The following is a 19,302-nucleotide window of genomic DNA, read 5'->3' as shown; positions in this document are numbered from 1 at the left end:
CCAATACAGCCTTTTCCGTCTTACGTTTTCAAGATACTCCCAGGAAAACAGTGTTTCAAAAAACGTTATTGCTTCCGCAATTTCCTTGTAGAAGGCCAGAACCTTGGCACGCCGAGAAACATCTCGTACGGTCACCGTCCACCGCCTGAGGTACGCGTTACCGAGGGCTTGCGTTGCCGCTCTTAGGAACGGGTCCTTTTGATCCCTGAAGTACAGGAACCTGTGGAGCTTCAGTTTAATGGCAAGGTTCACCAAGCCGATTCCTCCTTTCCTTAGGCTGAATAATAAGTTTGCCCTCCTCACGCTCTCCATCGGTGATCTCCGTATGAAGGTTGCACATTTCCTGTGAAACTTGTTGCAGACGCTTTCGTTGACACTGATGCACTGCGCTGCGTAGAGAAGGGCAGGGTACAACACCGAGTTGCATACGTAGGCTCTGTTTGACACGGAAATGTATCTGCCGTGCCACTGAACTAGATTGCCGGCCACAGAGTTTAGTTTTTTTGTCCACATCTCCTCCGCACAAACTTGCCCGTTAAAGTGAACTCCAAGATATTTTGTCATCGATGTCTTCCTTGCCCATGCTCACAGTCCACCACACTTAACCGCCCGCTTTGATCAAGCACACTGTACACCACCACAAGTCCCGAGCTGTTTCTAACGAGGATAAGGCTTCTAGCCCTGCTTCCGATTGCCGCGGACGGAAAACACCAGGAGTTCAATTTAAAAAAAAATGACCAGTTTCTTTTCGTCATCTGCAATTGCAACTTCGGTTTCCTGAAGGCAGTCTGTTTGTGTTTGGGGATGATAACAAGTTCGCCACCCAATGCTTCCGTCTTCCCGAAAGGAGGCTGACAGCGTTTAGTGTTGCAACTTTGATGTGACGATGTCTTGTCATCTTCTCACTCGGCTGAAACTGCCCTCATGCTCTTCCGATCAAAATAATCCTGGGTCATCGAGCTGGGATGACCCCGCTTCTTCTAGTGCAACTGCGTCATAGACTGAGGCCCTTGCCTCGATCTCTTGTTCAGTGTAGTTTGCCACTTCTCGGATTGGTCCTGCCAGGCGTCTCCCACCTTTTCTTCGGTATCAACCCCTTTCCTTTTTCCTAGCGGGTCCTCTTCTCGAGACCAGTCCATTCGCTGCTGCTCCTTTCCCTGTCGTTCCTTGTCCGTCTCCTGCACCGTTTCCAAAACTTCAGTTTCAGTCTCTGCGCTGTCGGAAGCGCCTGCCTTCTACATAGGCTCTTCGTTGTCTTGCATGGTAGCCTCTGTGTCCTGCACATCCATTACCATGTCTGCGTTTGGTTTTCGCGCTGCACCCCTTGTCATTGAGGCATAGGAACGGACGCAGTCCTCAGCAATGTGCCCAAAACCTTTACATGTTCTACAGTATTCAGTTCGATATTGACTTCGTATGTGTCCGACCTGTTTGCACAGCAAGCATAAAGGTGCCTTCCCCGGTACAGACACGAGCACCGTCGCTCCCATAATTTTTAGTTGATAAGGGATGCTTTCCGTCGTGCAACCTTCCTTGAGATGCAAAACCACGGAACGTGCCGTCGTTTCTACTCCCTCGAGACCTGGCAGTTTCCATTTTTGTCTCAACTTCTTTTGCTGTTCGGTACACCGATAAAGCACGCCGCATAACCTCGTCTGGAACATTTGTCGGCAGCCAGTGTAGCTTCAAGGATATCACATTGGAATTCGGGTCGACCACAATGCATCGTCTTCCTTTAACTGTCAGCTCACCTGCTTTCCGCAGTTTTTCTTTCTCTTCGTCAGAATGCATGATGATGATCCAAACATGGTTGAATAGATACGATCCAAATCCTGCGATGTCCTTGTTGTTGACGGCCCTTCGAAGCGGTTCCACAAAATCCTGAACCGTGTACGGTCGCGCCGACGGGTCGGCATGCAGGAAAACCGTATTACGAGAGATTTCTCCTTTGGGTAACGTAGGCATGATGGTTTTGTAAGTTCCTTGAGACGTATTAGCCTGTAGTGACGATGATTCAACCCGGCTAGGCCTAGCCGTTGATGCTGCTCCGCTGGAGCTCATACTCCCACAACCGTACTCAACGAGCTCCGTAAGTAGAGTCCGCTACCATTGCGCCATCGGGTCCGGCCGAACATATCAGCATGTCGTGTGTAGTCCCGAGCGGACTCATACAAGTACGCAGGATATAGGTCAGTAACTTGAAGCGCCTCCGTTTGTAGTGCTCAGGCCTTCCAGGACAAAAATGTAAAAAGGAACGTGATGTGAACATGTAACCTTCTGATCTGGGGCAGATGCGCTACCTTTTTTTTTATTCAAAGGTTGAAATACAGCGATCCTATTCCTATGTGGGTCTTGCTCGGGTGGTCTTTGGCAGGCGCATATTTGAAGCTAGTCTGCTCTTCCCCACTTCACGACCTGAGAATCCATCCGCCTGACAATGAGTTCAGGTTGCTTCTCTTTCCCTTCTCCAAGACAGGCTGGGGCTCCCTACTGTAGGCTTACCAGGCCACGCCTCTCTATTTCTCGGGCATTATTTTTCTGTGTCTTGATGTTTTGCAAGGGCACCCTCAAAGAGTCGCACAATGCGTTGTCTTCTGTTGCCCTCACAGTTGCTTCGATCTATTCAAGGGTTCCCAGAAATTGAACCCAAGTCGTCTTTGCCTTCGGTACACACTCGGCAATAGCACTCCGGCATCGCCACAGGGCATCCTGCCACCACCGGCTAACTTCCGCCCTTTTGTAACAAGTATCGCAGTTCCGGCACTGTGCTCGCTGCCTTGCGAGTGGTAGCACCAAAAACTGTGCTTAAAAAAATTCACGAGATCTTTTTCTTGCTCAGCAGGCGAGCACTTGGTTTGTTGTATACAGATGACAGCCAGATCATGTTTGTTTATTGTTCCCATAAGCCAGTGCTTCCTTTCGCGCCTAATGAGACTGCACACGTTGAGCGTGCCAAATCTGATTTTCTCTTTGTACATTTTATGCGTCAAGGTATGTCAGTGCTGTTTAAATGTCCGTAAATAAACCGTCCTCCTGGGACGCTCCGACCTCTTCCAAAGAAATTGCCGATCTCATTGCACCTGCTTTTTTCCAGCGACTCTCCATTCAGGCATCCCGCCTTTGTTCCTTGATCTGTTCCTTGCTTTTTGCCCATATTTTTAAGGTCGCTTGATTGTAGCTTCCGCAACTTCTATTGCCTCCGCATCATCCTCTCTTTCCTGAGTGATATCGTTATTTCCGGGCACTATCTCCGTCAGTTCACTACTTGATAGCGGTGCTTCGCTTCCATGTCTCTGCATCCTTCTTATCATCTAGATGAACCTCCTCGGTTTTCTTCCTTTCGTCTGCGTTCATCATATACTCTGAAAGGATGTAGCCCTTGTGTCGACGTGTCTTGCTCGCATATGTTTCCACGCAATTTTCCGGTTCGTGACCGAACTTTCTGCATTGCGGACACCATATCGCCTTGCAGTGGGCGCGGATGTGCCCAATTTCTTTACAACGTAAACATAACGGCGGTTTCCCTGGCACTGATAGAAGAACGGGGTCACCTCTAATGTTAACTATGTAGGGAATGCATTCCACAGTACAATTTTCACCGAGCCGAAGCTTAACAATCCTTGTCGTCGTTTCAATGCCCGCAAATTCTGCGCATTCCCATTTTTCACGAACGACGTCCATGACTTTGCAGTACTCCATCATAGCTTCGTGAATCATTTCATTTGGCAAGTGTGGCGACATGCAGTGCATCTTGATAGATATTTCCTTCGCATTCGGGTCTATAAGTAAGCGCCGTTTGCCCTTTACGAGGATATCTTTCACCTGCAGCAGTTTCTCTTTCTGCGTCTCGTCGTTTAGCGTAATGGCCCACTCATGATTATAGCGGTATGCTTCAAAGCTGCGATTTCTTTCCTGTCTACCACTGCCTTCAAATGCGCGTCAAAGTCCAATATCTTATACGGCTTAGCCGACGGGTCCGCATCCATGATACCAGTGTTGCAAAACAAATTACCTTGGGGTAATAGTAGGCAGAATCATCCTGTATTCAGCTACAGTGACATTAGGCCTATCTTCAACCCGGCTAGACGCCGTTGACACCGCTCGGAGCGAGCTAATCCTACGTCCGCTACGGACGAACGCCGGAAGTGGAATGAGACAGATGCGCTACCATTGCGCCATCGGGTCCTTTTTTTTTTGTTTATTGCACAATACAAAACAAGTTAAGTGCATACTGCACACACCTCGTGTGAATTCGTGTTAAAACTCGGGCTTAGATACACCCTTCTCCAGCCATTCCTCTAACTTCCTTTTAGGATGCGACCGAATGTCGCGCAATCTAGCCAGTTTATTATCGGGGATAGTTTTCGCCATTGTCCCTCCACTTTAAATCGTTTTTTCCACGATCCGTGACTTTCACGCATTCTTCATTGTTTACTAATGATCCTGTCCCCTGGGTACCTGTGCATCTTCTATTCCGACTTTAATCAAAGTTTTAGCGAACGTCTTCTGAGGCGTGGAGTCATCCGTGACCTCCGTGTCATCGTTTCTAGAGCCCTTCTCATGGTCGCCCGTTCCAGGTCCAGATGCTTCGCACGACGCCGTCCTTTCTTGTCGACGAAGCCCTCTGGTTCGTCGATCGGAGGCGTAATTACGTGATAGAAAGGAAAAGGCTTGTCAAGAAACAAATATAGGCTCGTGTGTGAAACTTATAATAGCAAACCGCATAGCACTGGCATACAGAGTAACTTTTGGAAAACATCCGATTTTTCCCTGCTGGGGAACACGCTTCTGTATATCGGGGAAGGAAACAGTAGGTCGATGACGTCCCAGTATAGCTTTTTCCTTTTAACGTTTATCAAGTACTCCCAAGAGAACCTATCACACACGAACTGCACAGCCTCGGCCACGTCCTTGTAAAACTTCAGGGCGCGGTGCTTCTTGAAGCCACCTCTTGAAGTAGCTGTCCACGGTGCTAGGGATGCCGAACCTATCGTCTGCATCGCTTCTCGTAGGATCCCGTTCATCTCGCCCCGGAAAAACAGGACGCGCTGGACTACAAGTTTCACTGCTATGTTGACCGTCTGGAGGCCACCACGTAGCTTCGAATGGAACAGATTGGTGCGTCGCATTTTTTCCATGGGGATCTTCAGATGAAGGTGGCGAATACCCTGTGAATCCGGGGTGCTGTGCCTCCATCGCAGACTCTAGCCTGTGCGTAATACAGTATTGCTGGGTACAGAGCAGTGTTGCAAATAAAGCTTCTTTTTAAGATAGAATAGATAAGCGAGAATCATACCCTAGACCAACGAGCCACAAAACCGATCCACGTCCCGCTGTTCGTCGATCTGAGGCGTAATTACATGATAGAAAGGAGAATGCTTGTCAAGAAACAAATATAGGCTCGTGTGTGATAGTTGTAATAGCAAACCTCATAGCACAATGAAGCCAACAGCGATAAAAAACGTGGGCTCGTCCGGGATTGGAACCCGGGACCTCTCGCACCCAAAGCGAGAACCATAACCCTAGACCAACGAGCCACAAAACCAACCCACGTGCCGCTGTTCGTCGAGCGGAGGCGTAATTACGTGATAGAAAGGAAAAGGGTTGTCAAGTAACAAATATAGGCTCGTGTGTGATAGTTATAATAGCAAACCGCATAGCACAATGAAGTCAACAGCGATAAAAAACGTGTGCTCGTCCGGGATTGGAACCCGGGACCTCTCGCACCCAAAGCGAGAACCATAACCCTAGACCAACGAGCCACAAAACCAACCCACGTGCCGCTGTTCGTCGAGCGGAGGCGTAATTACGTGATAGAAAGGAAAAGGGTTGTCAAGTAACAAATATAGGCTCGTGTGTGATAGTTATAATAGCAAACCGCATAGCACAATGAAGTCAACAGCGATAAAAAACGTGTGCTCGTCCGGGATTGGAACCCGGGACCTCTCGCACCCAAAGCGAGAACCATAACCCTAGACCAACGAGCCACAACACCAACCCACGTGCCGCTGTTCGTCGAACGGAGGCGTAATTACGTGATAGAAAGGAAAAGGGTTGTCAAGTAACAAATATAGGCTCGTGTGTGATAGTTATAATAGCAAACCGCATAGCACAATGAAGTCAACAGCGATAAAAAACGTGTGCTCGTCCGGGATTGGAACCTGGGACCTCTCGCACCCAAAGCGAGAACCATAACCCTAGACCAACGAGCCACAACACCAACCCACGTGCCGCTGTTCGTCGAACGGAGGCGTAATTACGTGATAGAAAGGAAAAGGGTTGTCAAGTAACAAATATAGGCTCGTGTGTGATAGTTATAATAGCAAACCGCATAGCACAATGAAGTCAACAGCGATAAAAAACGTGTGCTCGTCCGGGATTGGAACCTGGGACCTCTCGCACCCAAAGCGAGAACCATAACCCTAGACCAACGAGCCACAACACCAACCCACGTGCCGCTGTTCGTCGAACGGAGGCGTAATTACGTGATAGAAAGGAAAAGGGTTGTCAAGTAACAAATATAGGCTCGTGTGTGATAGTTATAATAGCAAACCGCATAGCACAATGAAGTCAACAGCGATAAAAAACGTGTGCTCGTCCGGGATTGGAACCTGGGACCTCTCGCACCCAAAGCGAGAACCATAACCCTAGACCAACGAGCCACAACACCAACCCACGTGCCGCTGTTCGTCGAACGGAGGCGTAATTACGTGATAGAAAGGAAAAGGGTTGTCAAGTAACAAATATAGGCTCGTGTGTGATAGTTATAATAGCAAACCGCATAGCACAATGAAGTCAACAGCGATAAAAAACGTGTGCTCGTCCGGGATTGGAACCTGGGACCTCTCGCACCCAAAGCGAGAACCATACCCCTAGACCAACGAGCCACAAAACCAACCCACGTGCCGCTGTTCGTCGAGCGGAGGCGTAATTACGTGATAGAAAGGAAAAGGGTTGTCAAGTAACAAATATAGGCTCGTGTGTGATAGTTATAATAGCAAACCGCATAGCACAATGAAGTCAACAGCGATAAAAAACGTGTGCTCGTCCGGGATTGGAACCCGGGACCTCTCGCACCCAAAGCGAGAACCATAACCCTAGACCAACGAGCCTTTTTTTTTTTTTTTTTTTTCCAGATATTCTTTATTGATCACAGTATATACATCTCAAACAGTATTAAAACAGTTAAAAGAGTGAACCCCGTCTCGGAGCCACTTTGGAACAGAAAAGTTGCAGCCACTCGGGCACGTCACCTGCGTGCTCAGCAAACCGCTGTGTTTGCAGCAATTCCTCCGCTAAATACACCATTGGCGGCTTCCTATGTTCTTCGTTCCTACCAGCTATTAGAACTTTCCATAAGCTGAACATTGCCAACACACACAATACATCATACCTGGGTCCATGCTTGTCAGCAAGTGGCAAATATCTTATGGTATGCGGATTGAGACGGATTCGCTTGTCAACAGCCCTGCTTAAGTCATCCCATAAAAACTGCGCCTCGGTACAATATATAAACACGTGTTCAATCGTTTCAGCCTCGTTACAATATCTACAGTTAGTAGACCAGGGCACAAATATCCCTTTAGCCGCTAACCACGTCTTTACTGGCAAAGTATTTGTGTGCAGCTTGAAGAAAAATGTTTTGATTCTGGCTTTGATGGGCATTTTTTTGAGTCTGCACAGGATATCAGATCCTGTTGAGTCTTCCGGAATATCTCGGTAAAGTGGCACTGGAAAAAGCGCGTCTACAAGATCAGCCTTCAGCCTAGATTTGGACACATTGAAGATGTATTCACGTGAAAACCTTGCCAGTAAAAATCGCATGCTCTGGATTACTTCCACATAGAAGGGGGACACAGTAAACATTCGACCTACACTCGACACCACAATATCAGGAAGATAGACATGACCAATGTTCTGTAGCATGGTTCTAATCACCGGATGATTGCATTTTCGAAAAAAGAACAGTCTCATACTTAGTTTCATCACAAACAAATGTAGGAGGCCTACGCCCCCTTTACGGACCGATCTGAAGAGATTATCTCTTCGCATTGCCTCGAAGCTCGACTTCCAGATAAGCGTAGCGAACACACGATGAAAATGTTGTATATTGCTCCGCATGCAGTGTAGCACTTGCAACCAGTATACAACCCTGGCGACCAAGAACGTGTTGCATACTTCTGCTCTTTGGAAGATGGAAAGCTCCCGTGCTTTCCATATGTTGGCATGCGTTCTCACTTTCCCACAAAGTTTCGTCCATGTGCCACTGATGCTTCTGCCCCCCTGTAGTGGGACACCTAAGTAGTTCCCTGGTACGCACTGCCACTTGACGCCTTGAAATACTTCGGGGGTTGTCCCCCATTGACCTACCCACATTCCGACAGATTTGTTCCTGTTGAGGCTAGCACCCGATAACTTGCAGTATTGTTCAATCTCGTTTATGACACCAACAACACTTTTTTTTCTCGGAAACAACAAAAGTTAGATCATCTGCATAGCCCAACACTTTCACCTCGCAGGTGCCGAGATGAAACCCTTCTATGCTGGGGTTGCTAATAATCCTTCTACACAGTGGTTCTATATAAAGATTGAACAAGAGAGGCGACAACGGACATCCCTGCCTCACTGATGAACGGAGAATAATGCTTTCTGAACAGGTTTTGTTGAGAACAAGCTTCGTTGACGCGTCTCTATAACACAAACGCACACGATCTATAAACTCTTGGCCCAGGTTCATCAAGTTCAATATGGAAAATAAGAAGTCGTGGCAAACCTTATCAAAAGCTTTCGAGAGGTCTGCTTGAAGCACTGCCGCCTGATCTCCTTCTTGGGCACACACGTCGACGACTGTTCGCAACACATGCACGTTGGTCTGAATGCTCCTGCCTCTGATTGCGCACGTTTGATGCTGACCTATCAGGATCGGAATCACCTTCTGCAGACGAGCCGCGAGTACTTTCGCAAATAGCTTGTAATCCAGGTTGCATAGGGTGATTGGTCTAAAATCCGTCACTTGAGGGACAATCCCCGCGGGTATCTTCTTAGGGATGAAAACTGTGTGAGAACGCCGAAAAGATGCAGGGAAGGTGCCTTGTCTTTCTGACTCCTTGTACACTTCTAACAAAACGGGAGCGATGAAGTCAGCAAACATCTGATAGAACTCCCCCACTAAGCCATCAGGACCAGGCGTCTTGTTTTTCCCGAGTGATTGTATCGCATGCTTTATCTCAGCTAGCTCAAGCGGAGCACCCAGTGTTCTTTTTTCCTCCTCTGTCAACTTGGCCACATCCGCCCACTGCGTTATCTCAGCGACGTTCGGTTGCGGTTTCCTTGGTTTCCCAATCAAATTTTCGAAGTACTCGTAGAAACATTTTTGTATCATTCCTTCATCACTAATTATTGCCCCCTCCTGTTCAATCTCTTCTATAGCTTTCACCCGAACATGTTCCAGCTCATGTCGGACGTGTCTCTTACTGGGCAACTCGTCCGGTAAATATTGTCTGGATCTGGACCGTATTCTTGCCCCCTCATATCTCGTTTGATTGATTAGTTCCAGCTCATATTTTGCGTCCTCCATTTCTTTACTTAACGATCCCGGGTTTTTGGACTCAGCCTTGATAATAACGCTCAGGTTCTTCTTTAGTTCTTCCTCTCGCCATTTTTCACGGTATGCCAGCACACTGCTCCTCTCGATTGCTATAAAACGTACACGTTGTTTAAAGAGATCCCACGCTGAGCTCCACGTTCTGTCAGTTGTTATGAGTCCTGCAATCTCATCCTTTACCAATCCAACGAAGCTCTCATCATCAAGTATCCTCACATTCATCTTCCACAACGACCATCCATCGCTTCTGGCCGTCTTTCTGTCTTGACCGAGGGTCGCCTTTACTAAACAGTGGTCACTAAAATATGCAGGCCTCACACCGTATCTCGTGACCTTCTTCTTGCACAGTGTTGATATGTATACTCTATCTAATCTGGCGTGGGAATCCCCTTGAAAGTGTGTAAATACGGGAGGCGTTCCTTTCATGCACTCAAATGCATCCGTCATGCTGCAATTTGTTATTAAAGCTTGCAAGGCTACTTCGCTCTTGTCGGCAGTGTTTTTGATTCTATTCCGATCGCTATCGCTTAAAGTACAGTTGAAGTCGCCCAGCAGAACTGTGTTGTCCATTTCCTCTGCTATGTCACCCACGGAGTGGAAAAAAGCGACCCTTTCTAACATGTCGTTGGGCGCATACACACCGATAAAGCGCCATATCTCGTTGTCTACAAGGGCGTCTAATTTCGCTATTCGACCTTGTTCATCAGTTGAGTACTGCAGCGGAAGCATGTTTTGTCTCTTTCTTAAACACAGCAAAGTTCCGGCCGAACACCCAACCGCGTGGCTAACGACAACATCGAAGTCAGACGCAAACACATACGATATCAATTCCGTCGTCTTTTCTTCAGAGCAGATCTTAGTTTCCTGAACTGCTAGCACATCAATATCGTCGTGGTCTTGAAGATAACGTTTAAGTTGATACTGTTTCTTTCTTGAGTTGAGTCCCCTCACATTTATCGTCCCTACAGTGATTGATGTGCCTCTCATGGAACGGCCGCGTCAATTAATAAAAGCCAAGAGTGGTTCATACTTATCTCCATTGCCATAGCGGACGATCAGCTGAGTGCATGCCAAGTCACATTAAAGAGTTCCAAAATTGATGTCGTTGAGGCAGGAACCCGCAGTTTCCTGCGGCGTTAATGGAGGAAAACCTGTTGGATCTGTCTGTCTGAGTCTCTTTGCTGCAGAAGTAGTCATTCGCATATCCTGTTTAAGAAGTTCGTCATCGCTGCCATCAACTGAGGAACTTCTCTCTTTCCTTCTTGCTGCCGGGTCATAGTCTTTGGGGGCGTCCTGGCCGTGCACATCTCCTTTGCCAACGGTCGACTCCTCTGGGCGATCAGCATTGTGAAAGGCCTCCTTTGTTCCTTCCCTTTCGTTCTCGCAGGCTTCCACCATTGTGACGTCATCTGTGCGGTCGGCGAACATCTCCCTGGCTGGCTCGTCCGTCCGCTTTACACGTGACGCATACGTCGATACACACTCCTCTTCGTCGTGCCCGAATCTCTTACATTTTTTACACCAGGGCGTATTGCAGGACTTCCTGATGTGGCCCGCCACCTTGCAACGTAGGCAAAGCGGAGCGCGACCTTGTACGTCCAACAGAACCTGACAACCGTCGATGAACATCAGGTGCGGGATATCGTCCACAGACACTTTATCTTTGACTTCAAAAACTATTTCTCTTGTAGTAGATTCCACGCCCTCGAAGAATGACGACTTCCATTTCTGGCGAACGATATCCTTTACTGCACCGAACGCTGATAACGCCCTAACAACTGAGACGTCCGGGATATTTCTCGGCATCCAGTGCAACTTGACGACCACCTGTTTAACGTTCGGGTCGATGATTTTGCAACTCCTACCTTTCACCTTCAGTTCCTTTAACGCAAGGAAATTTTCCTTCGCCACACCGTCGTGGAAGCTGAGAGTCCACACGTGGTTATATTGAAACACACCAAAGTTCGCAACGTTCTCCTTGTTCACTTTCCCTTGTAACGCTTCCCCGAAGTGATGCACGTTGTACGGTTTTCCGGCAGGATCAGCATGAAGGAAAATAGTGTTGTGGGAAATTCTCCCAGCAGGTATGGAAGGCAGAATCAACCTGTAATCCATTGCTTGCGCGTCCTTTGTTCCTGTATGTACTGCATTCCCCCGGCTAGGCCTAGCCGTATTCGCCGCTCCCACGGAGCTCATCGTTTCTGCGACCGATCGCTAACGCTGCCGGAAGTAGAATCCTAGACCAACGAGCCACAAAACCAACCCACGTGCCGCTGTTCGTCGAGCGGAGGCGTAATTACGTGATAGAAAGGAAAAGGGTTGTCAAGTAACAAATATAGGCTCGTGTGTGATAGTTATAATAGCAAACCGCATAGCACAATGAAGTCAACAGCGATAAAAAACGTGTGCTCGTCCGGGATTGGAACCCGGGACCTCTCGCACCCAAAGCGAGAACCATAACCCTAGACCAACGAGCCACAACACCAACCCACGTGCCGCTGTTCGTCGAACGGAGGCGTAATTACGTGATAGAAAGGAAAAGGGTTGTCAAGTAACAAATATAGGCTCGTGTGTGATAGTTATAATAGCAAACCGCATAGCACAATGAAGTCAACAGCGATAAAAAACGTGTGCTCGTCCGGGATTGGAACCCGGGACCTCTCGCACCCAAAGCGAGAACCATAACCCTAGACCAACGAGCCACAACACCAACCCACGTGCCGCTGTTCGTCGAACGGAGGCGTAATTACGTGATAGAAAGGAAAAGGGTTGTCAAGTAACAAATATAGGCTCGTGTGTGATAGTTATAATAGCAAACCGCATAGCACAATGAAGTCAACAGCGATAAAAAACGTGTGCTCGTCCGGGATTGGAACCCGGGACCTCTCGCACCCAAAGCGAGAACCATAACCCTAGACCAACGAGCCACAACACCAACCCACGTGCCGCTGTTCGTCGAACGGAGGCGTAATTACGTGATAGAAAGGAAAAGGGTTGTCAAGTAACAAATATAGGCTCGTGTGTGATAGTTATAATAGCAAACCGCATAGCACAATGAAGTCAACAGCGACAAAAAACGTGGGCTCGTCCGGGATTGGAACCCGGGACCTCTCGCACCCAAAGCGAGAACCATAACCCTAGACCAACGAGCCACAACACCAACCCACGCGCTGCTGTTCGTCGAGCGCAGGCGTAATTACGTGATAGAAAGGAAAAGGGTTGTCAAGTAACAAATATAGGCTCGTGTGTGATAGTTGTAATAGCAAACCTCATAGCACAATGAAGTCAACAGCGATAAAAAACGTGGGCTCGTCCGGGATTGGAACCCGGGACCTCTCGCACCCAAAGCGAGAACCATAACCCTAGACCAACGAGCCACAACACCAACCCACGCGCCGCTGTTCGTCGAGCGGAGGCGTAATTACGTGATAGAAAGGAAAAGGGTTGTCAAGTAACAAATATAGGCTCGTGTGTGATAGTTATAATAGCAAACTGCATAGCACAATGAAGTCAACAGCGATAAAAAAACGTGGGCTCGTCCGGGATTGGAACCCGGGACCTCTCGCACCCAAAGCGAGAACCATAACCCTAGACCAACGAGCCACAACACCAACCCACGTGCCGCTGTTCGTCGAGCGGAGGCGTAATTACGTGATAGAAAGGAAAAGGGTTGTCAAGTAACAGATATAGGCTCGTGTGTGATAGTTATAATAGCAAACCGCATAGCACAATGAAGTCAACAGCGATAAAAAACATGGGCTCGTCCGGGATTGGAACCCGGGACCTCTCGCACCCAAAGCGAGAACCATAACGCTAGACCAACGAGCCACAACACCAACCCACGTGCCGCTGTTCGTCGAGCGGAGGCGTAATTACGTGATAGAAAGGAAAAGGGTTGTCAAGTAACAAATATAGGCTCGTGTGTGATAGTTATAATAGCAAACCGCATAGCACAATGAAGTCAACAGCGATAAAAAACGTGGGCTCATCCGGGATTGGAACCCGGGACCTCTCGCACCCAAAGCGAGAACCATAACCCTAGACCAACGAGCCACAACACCAACCCACGTGCCGCTGTTCGTCGAGCGGAGGCGTAATTACGTGATAGAAAGGAAAAGGGTTGTCAAGGAACAAATATAGGCTCGTGTGTGATAGTTATAATAGCAAACCGCATAGCACAATGAAGTCAACAGCGATAAAAAACGTGGGCTCGTCCGGGATTGGAACCCGGGACACTTCGCACCCAAAGCGAGAACCATAACCCTAGACCAACGAGCCACAACACCAACCCACGTGCCGCTGTTCGTCGAGCGGAGGCGTAATTACGTGATAGAAAGGAAAAGGGTTGTCAAGTAACAGATATAGGCTCGTGTGTGATAGTTATAATAGCAAACCGCATAGCACAATGAAGTCAACAGCGATAAAAAACGTGGGCTCGTCCGGGATTGGAACCCGGGACCTCTCGCACCCAAAGCGAGAACCATAACCCTAGACCAACGAGCCACAACACCAACCCACGTGCCGCTGTTCGTCGAGCGGAGGCGTAATTACGTGATAGAAAGGAAAAGGGTTGTCAAGTAACAAATATAGGCTCGTGTGTGATAGTTATAATAGCAAACTGCATAGCACAATGAAGTCAACAGCGATAAAAAAACGTGGGCTCGTCCGGGATTGGAACCCGGGACCTCTCGCACCCAAAGCGAGAACCATAACCCTAGACCAACGAGCCACAACACCAACCCACGTGCCGCTGTTCGTCGAGCGGAGGCGTAATTACGTGATAGAAAGGAAAAGGGTTGTCAAGTAACAGATATAGGCTCGTGTGTGATAGTTATAATAGCAAACCGCATAGCACAATGAAGTCAACAGCGATAAAAAACATGGGCTCGTCCGGGATTGGAACCCGGGACCTCTCGCACCCAAAGCGAGAACCATAACGCTAGACCAACGAGCCACAACACCAACCCACGTGCCGCTGTTCGTCGAGCGGAGGCGTAATTACGTGATAGAAAGGAAAAGGGTTGTCAAGTAACAAATATAGGCTCGTGTGTGATAGTTATAATAGCAAACCGCATAGCACAATGAAGTCAACAGCGATAAAAAACGTGGGCTCATCCGGGATTGGAACCCGGGACCTCTCGCACCCAAAGCGAGAACCATAACCCTAGACCAACGAGCCACAACACCAACCCACGTGCCGCTGTTCGTCGAGCGGAGGCGTAATTACGTGATAGAAAGGAAAAGGGTTGTCAAGGAACAAATATAGGCTCGTGTGTGATAGTTATAATAGCAAACCGCATAGCACAATGAAGTCAACAGCGATAAAAAACGTGGGCTCGTCCGGGATTGGAACCCGGGACACTTCGCACCCAAAGCGAGAACCATAACCCTAGACCAACGAGCCACAACACCAACCCACGTGCCGCTGTTCGTCGAGCGGAGGCGTAATTACGTGATAGAAAGGAAAAGGGTTGTCAAGTAACAGATATAGGCTCGTGTGTGATAGTTATAATAGCAAACCGCATAGCACAATGAAGTCAACAGCGATAAAAAACGTGGGCTCGTCCGGGATTGGAACCCGGGACCTCTCGCACCCAAAGCGAGAACCATAACCCTAGACCAACGAGCCACAACACCAACCCACGTGCCGCTGTTCGTCGAGCGGAGGCGTAATTACGTGATAGAAAGGAAAAGGGTTGTCAAGTAACAGATATAGGCTCGTGTGTGATAGTTATAATAGCAAACCGCATAGCACAATGAAGTCAACAGCGATAAAAAACATGGGCTCGTCCGGGATTGGAACCCGGGACCTCTCGCACCCAAAGCGAGAACCATAACCCTAGACCAACGAGCCACAACACCAACCCACGTGCCGCTGTTCGTCGAGCGGAGGCGTAATTACGTGATAGAAAGGAAAAGGGTTGTCAAGTAACAAATATAGGCTCGTGTGTGATAGTTATAATAGCAAACCGCATAGCACAATGAAGTCAACAGCGATAAAAAACGTGGGCTCATCCGGGATTGGAACCCGGGACCTCTCGCACCCAAAGCGAGAACCATAACCCTAGACCAACGAGCCACAACACCAACCCACGTGCCGCTGTTCGTCGAGCGGAGGCGTAATTACGTGATAGAAAGGAAAAGGGTTGTCAAGGAACAAATATAGGCTCGTGTGTGATAGTTATAATAGCAAACCGCATAGCACAATGAAGTCAACAGCGATAAAAAACGTGGGCTCGTCCGGGATTGGAACCCGGGACACTTCGCACCCAAAGCGAGAACCATAACCCTAGACCAACGAGCCACAACACCAACCCACGTGCCGCTGTTCGTCGAGCGGAGGCGTAATTACGTGATAGAAAGGAAAAGGGTTGTCAAGTAACAGATATAGGCTCGTGTGTGATAGTTATAATAGCAAACCGCATAGCACAATGAAGTCAACAGCGATAAAAAACGTGGGCTCGTCCGGGATTGGAACCCGGGACCTCTCGCACCCAAAGCGAGAACCATAACCCTAGACCAACGAGCCACAACACCAACCCACGTGCCGCTGTTCGTCGAGCGGAGGCGTAATTACGTGATAGAAAGGAAAAGGGTTGTCAAGTAACAAATATAGGCTCGTGTGCGATAGTTATAATAGCAAACCGCATAGCACAATGAAGTCAACAGCGATAAAAAACGTGGGCTCGACCGGGATTGGAACCCGGGACCTCTCGCACCCAAAGCGAGAACCATACCCCTAGACCAATGAGCCACGTGCTGCTGCTCGTCGACCGGAGGCGTAATTACGTGATAGAATGGAAAATGCTTGTCAAGAAACAAATATAGGCACGTGTGTGATAGTTGTATAGCAAACCGAATAGCACAATGAAGTCAACAGCGATAAGAAACGAGGGCTCGTCCGGGATTTGAACCAGGGACCTCTCGCACCCGAAGCGAGAATCATACCCCTAGACCCATGAGCCACTTTATTTTACATTTTTATTATCATAAAATCATAGAAAACATCTCAACGTATACAGTACTTTTGTACACAACACTTTTTTTTTTCTTAAAACCTCGTTCCGTCTGTGCAGTTTTCTTAGTCCTTTTCCTTGCAAGTGTTTCTTCTTCTGTAACCAAAAGTTTTCGGGGACAGCTGTTGTATGGTATCCGCTAGGTCCTTTCATCTCTTCTCCTCTCTTAGTCTTGTGGTGCCTATCAGTGAAAGTGTCCACATCAGTTTCGTCTTCAGGAAATGGATGGGTGATCTGGGCTTTGCGTCACATTCGACCCGGGATGTTCGCGCTGTCCATAGAGCTTGAAGCCTTTTACCACAGCAACGCTCTTCACTTCGGTGAATTCCTTGCGCTTGAAATTGAGAAGCTTTAGGGCCTCGTATGGAAGTTCTTCCTCTATCTGCAGAGATGTACGGAGATCGCTCTAAAAGAGAAAAGCGTTCCTGCACTCATACACGACGTGACGCAAGGTTTCTGTTTCGCCACACACATCACATCTTCCTTCCCAGGGTACCAGGAACCCCTTGCCCTGGAGCCAATGTTTTGCAGGAAGTACCTCTATGTGAAACTTCACAAAGAAGTCCTTGGAGCTCGTTGGAGTTGGCAGGTATTTTATCCGCTTTAGAACATCCCGCGGCGAGATTTCTGTGAAATTTTGCCGGTAGAGTGGAGGTGGGTACATCATGGCCACGGTGTCCCAATACAACTTCTTCTTTTTGACTGTTGCCAGGTATTCCCACGTAAAGATCTCTAAGAAAAACCTGATGCTGAGCTTCATTTCCCTGTAGAAAGTCAGGGTTGTCTTATCGAGCGCTGTAGTTTGCGTCGTCGTCACTATCCACTCCAACAGGTGACTTGTTCCCATTACTTGCATGGGAGCACGAATCTCGGGACTTCTTTGATCCCTGAAGTACAGAAAGCGTTGGACTTTAATTTTTATTTCCAGATTTACAACGCCCAGTTCGCCTGACTCCAGTGACCAAAAGATATTTGACCTGCGCATGCGCTCGAATTTCGACTGCCACAGGTACCTTGCACATAGCCTGTGGAATTGCTGCACTGTTCCCCCGTCTACAAGAATCGCCTGTGCACAATATAGGATGGCAGGATAGAGAGCAGTATTAATTATCACACTTCTATGTAGGATGGACAGCTGTCTTCCCATGAATGGCTGGAGCTTTCCCTGCAGCTGGTTTAGCTTCGGCTTCCATACTTCTGGATCTAGTTTTACTCCTAGGTAAGTGCCCAGTTCTGTAGTCCATTCGATTCGCAAAAGGTTTTCTGGCTTCTTGGCCCATTCGCCCAACCAGCAGCCCTTCGTCTTGTCCAGGTTCAATGTTGCTCCCGACACTTCGCAGAAGTGACGGATGATCTCGAGCGCCCTCTCTACATGTGGCACCTCCGTGCAGATGATGGCTACATCGTCGGCGAAAGCCAGAAGTTTTATTTCCTCCTGGGCTACTTTTGTACCCTGGATTGTCTCGTCTTCTATAATATGGCGGCATAATGGCTCCAGATATAGTGCAAAAAGCGTGGGAGATATGGGACACCCTTGCCGCACATACCTCCTAACCTCGAACTTGGCTCCAACGTTACCGTTAATGAGTAGCTGGGACGTAATGCCTGCGTAGCATATCTGTAACCAGTTCTGCAGTTCCTCTCCGATATTAATCCACTTGAGAAGGTCGAACAAGAAACAATGGCTCACCCGGTCGAATGCCTGTCTAAGATCTACTTGGACGACAGCGAGTTTATTTGCCGTCGCTCGAGCTTCTTCACATGCCGCCCTCATGATGTGTAAGTTGTCCCCGATGCTTCTCCCTTTGACACCGTATGCTTGGTGCCTGCCAATGACTTTGCACAACAGCTGATCCAGACGTCTCGTGAGTACTTTAGCTAGTATTTTGTAGTCCGAGCAGAGAAGGCTAATCGGACGAAAATCCAGCACCGTAGGGGCGCCCTCTTTCGTCATTTTTTTCGGGATAAGCACTGTGTGGCTTGTCCGCAACGACGGAGGAATTAGACCCCGCCTTCTAATGTCTTCAAATACTTCTTCGAGAATGGGACATAGTTCGTCGTTGAACGTTTTATAAAAGGCCGAGCCTATGCCGTCCGGTCCCGGCGCTTTGTTCCACCGCAGCTTCTTTATCGCATGCCTTATTTCTTTTTGGGTCATCTTTCCGCCGACCTTTTCCCTGTCCTCTTCTGTCAGCTTCGGGGTACCTTTAAAGATGTCCACGTTGTCCTTTCTATGTATTCCGCCCTGCTCTCCGAAGAAGTCTTTATAATGGTTGTGAAGAATATCTTGAACAATTTCCGATCCCTCGTGTTGCTCGCCGCCAGACATGATCTTCAAAATCTCGTTCTTTCTTGTTCTTTCTCTCTCACGTGATAGGAAGACTTTGGACGGAATCTCATCACGTTCAATGATCTACAGGCGGCTGCTATCTGCGCTCCCACATCTTTGTCTCCGCATACGGTCAGTCATTTCTTTTTTTATTGCTTTAATGTCTTCCGTGAAGTGACCTGGGTTGGATTCTTCTTGCTTCACTAACCTGCACACGCTTTTCATCAGAGCTGTCATTTCTTTCTTCCTTTCGAAGGCTCTTCTTTCTGCGTATTCCACAGCGTAGGCACGAACTTTCTGCTTGAAGGATTCCCAAGCCGGTGCGCTCGCTCCCTCCCTCTTGCGCCATCGGG

The sequence above is a fragment of the Ornithodoros turicata genome, chromosome 1 (assembly GCF_037126465.1).
Source record: "Ornithodoros turicata isolate Travis chromosome 1, ASM3712646v1, whole genome shotgun sequence".
Taxonomy (NCBI): Eukaryota; Metazoa; Arthropoda; class Arachnida; order Ixodida; family Argasidae; genus Ornithodoros; species Ornithodoros turicata.
Note: the sequence above shows the minus strand (reverse complement) of the source record.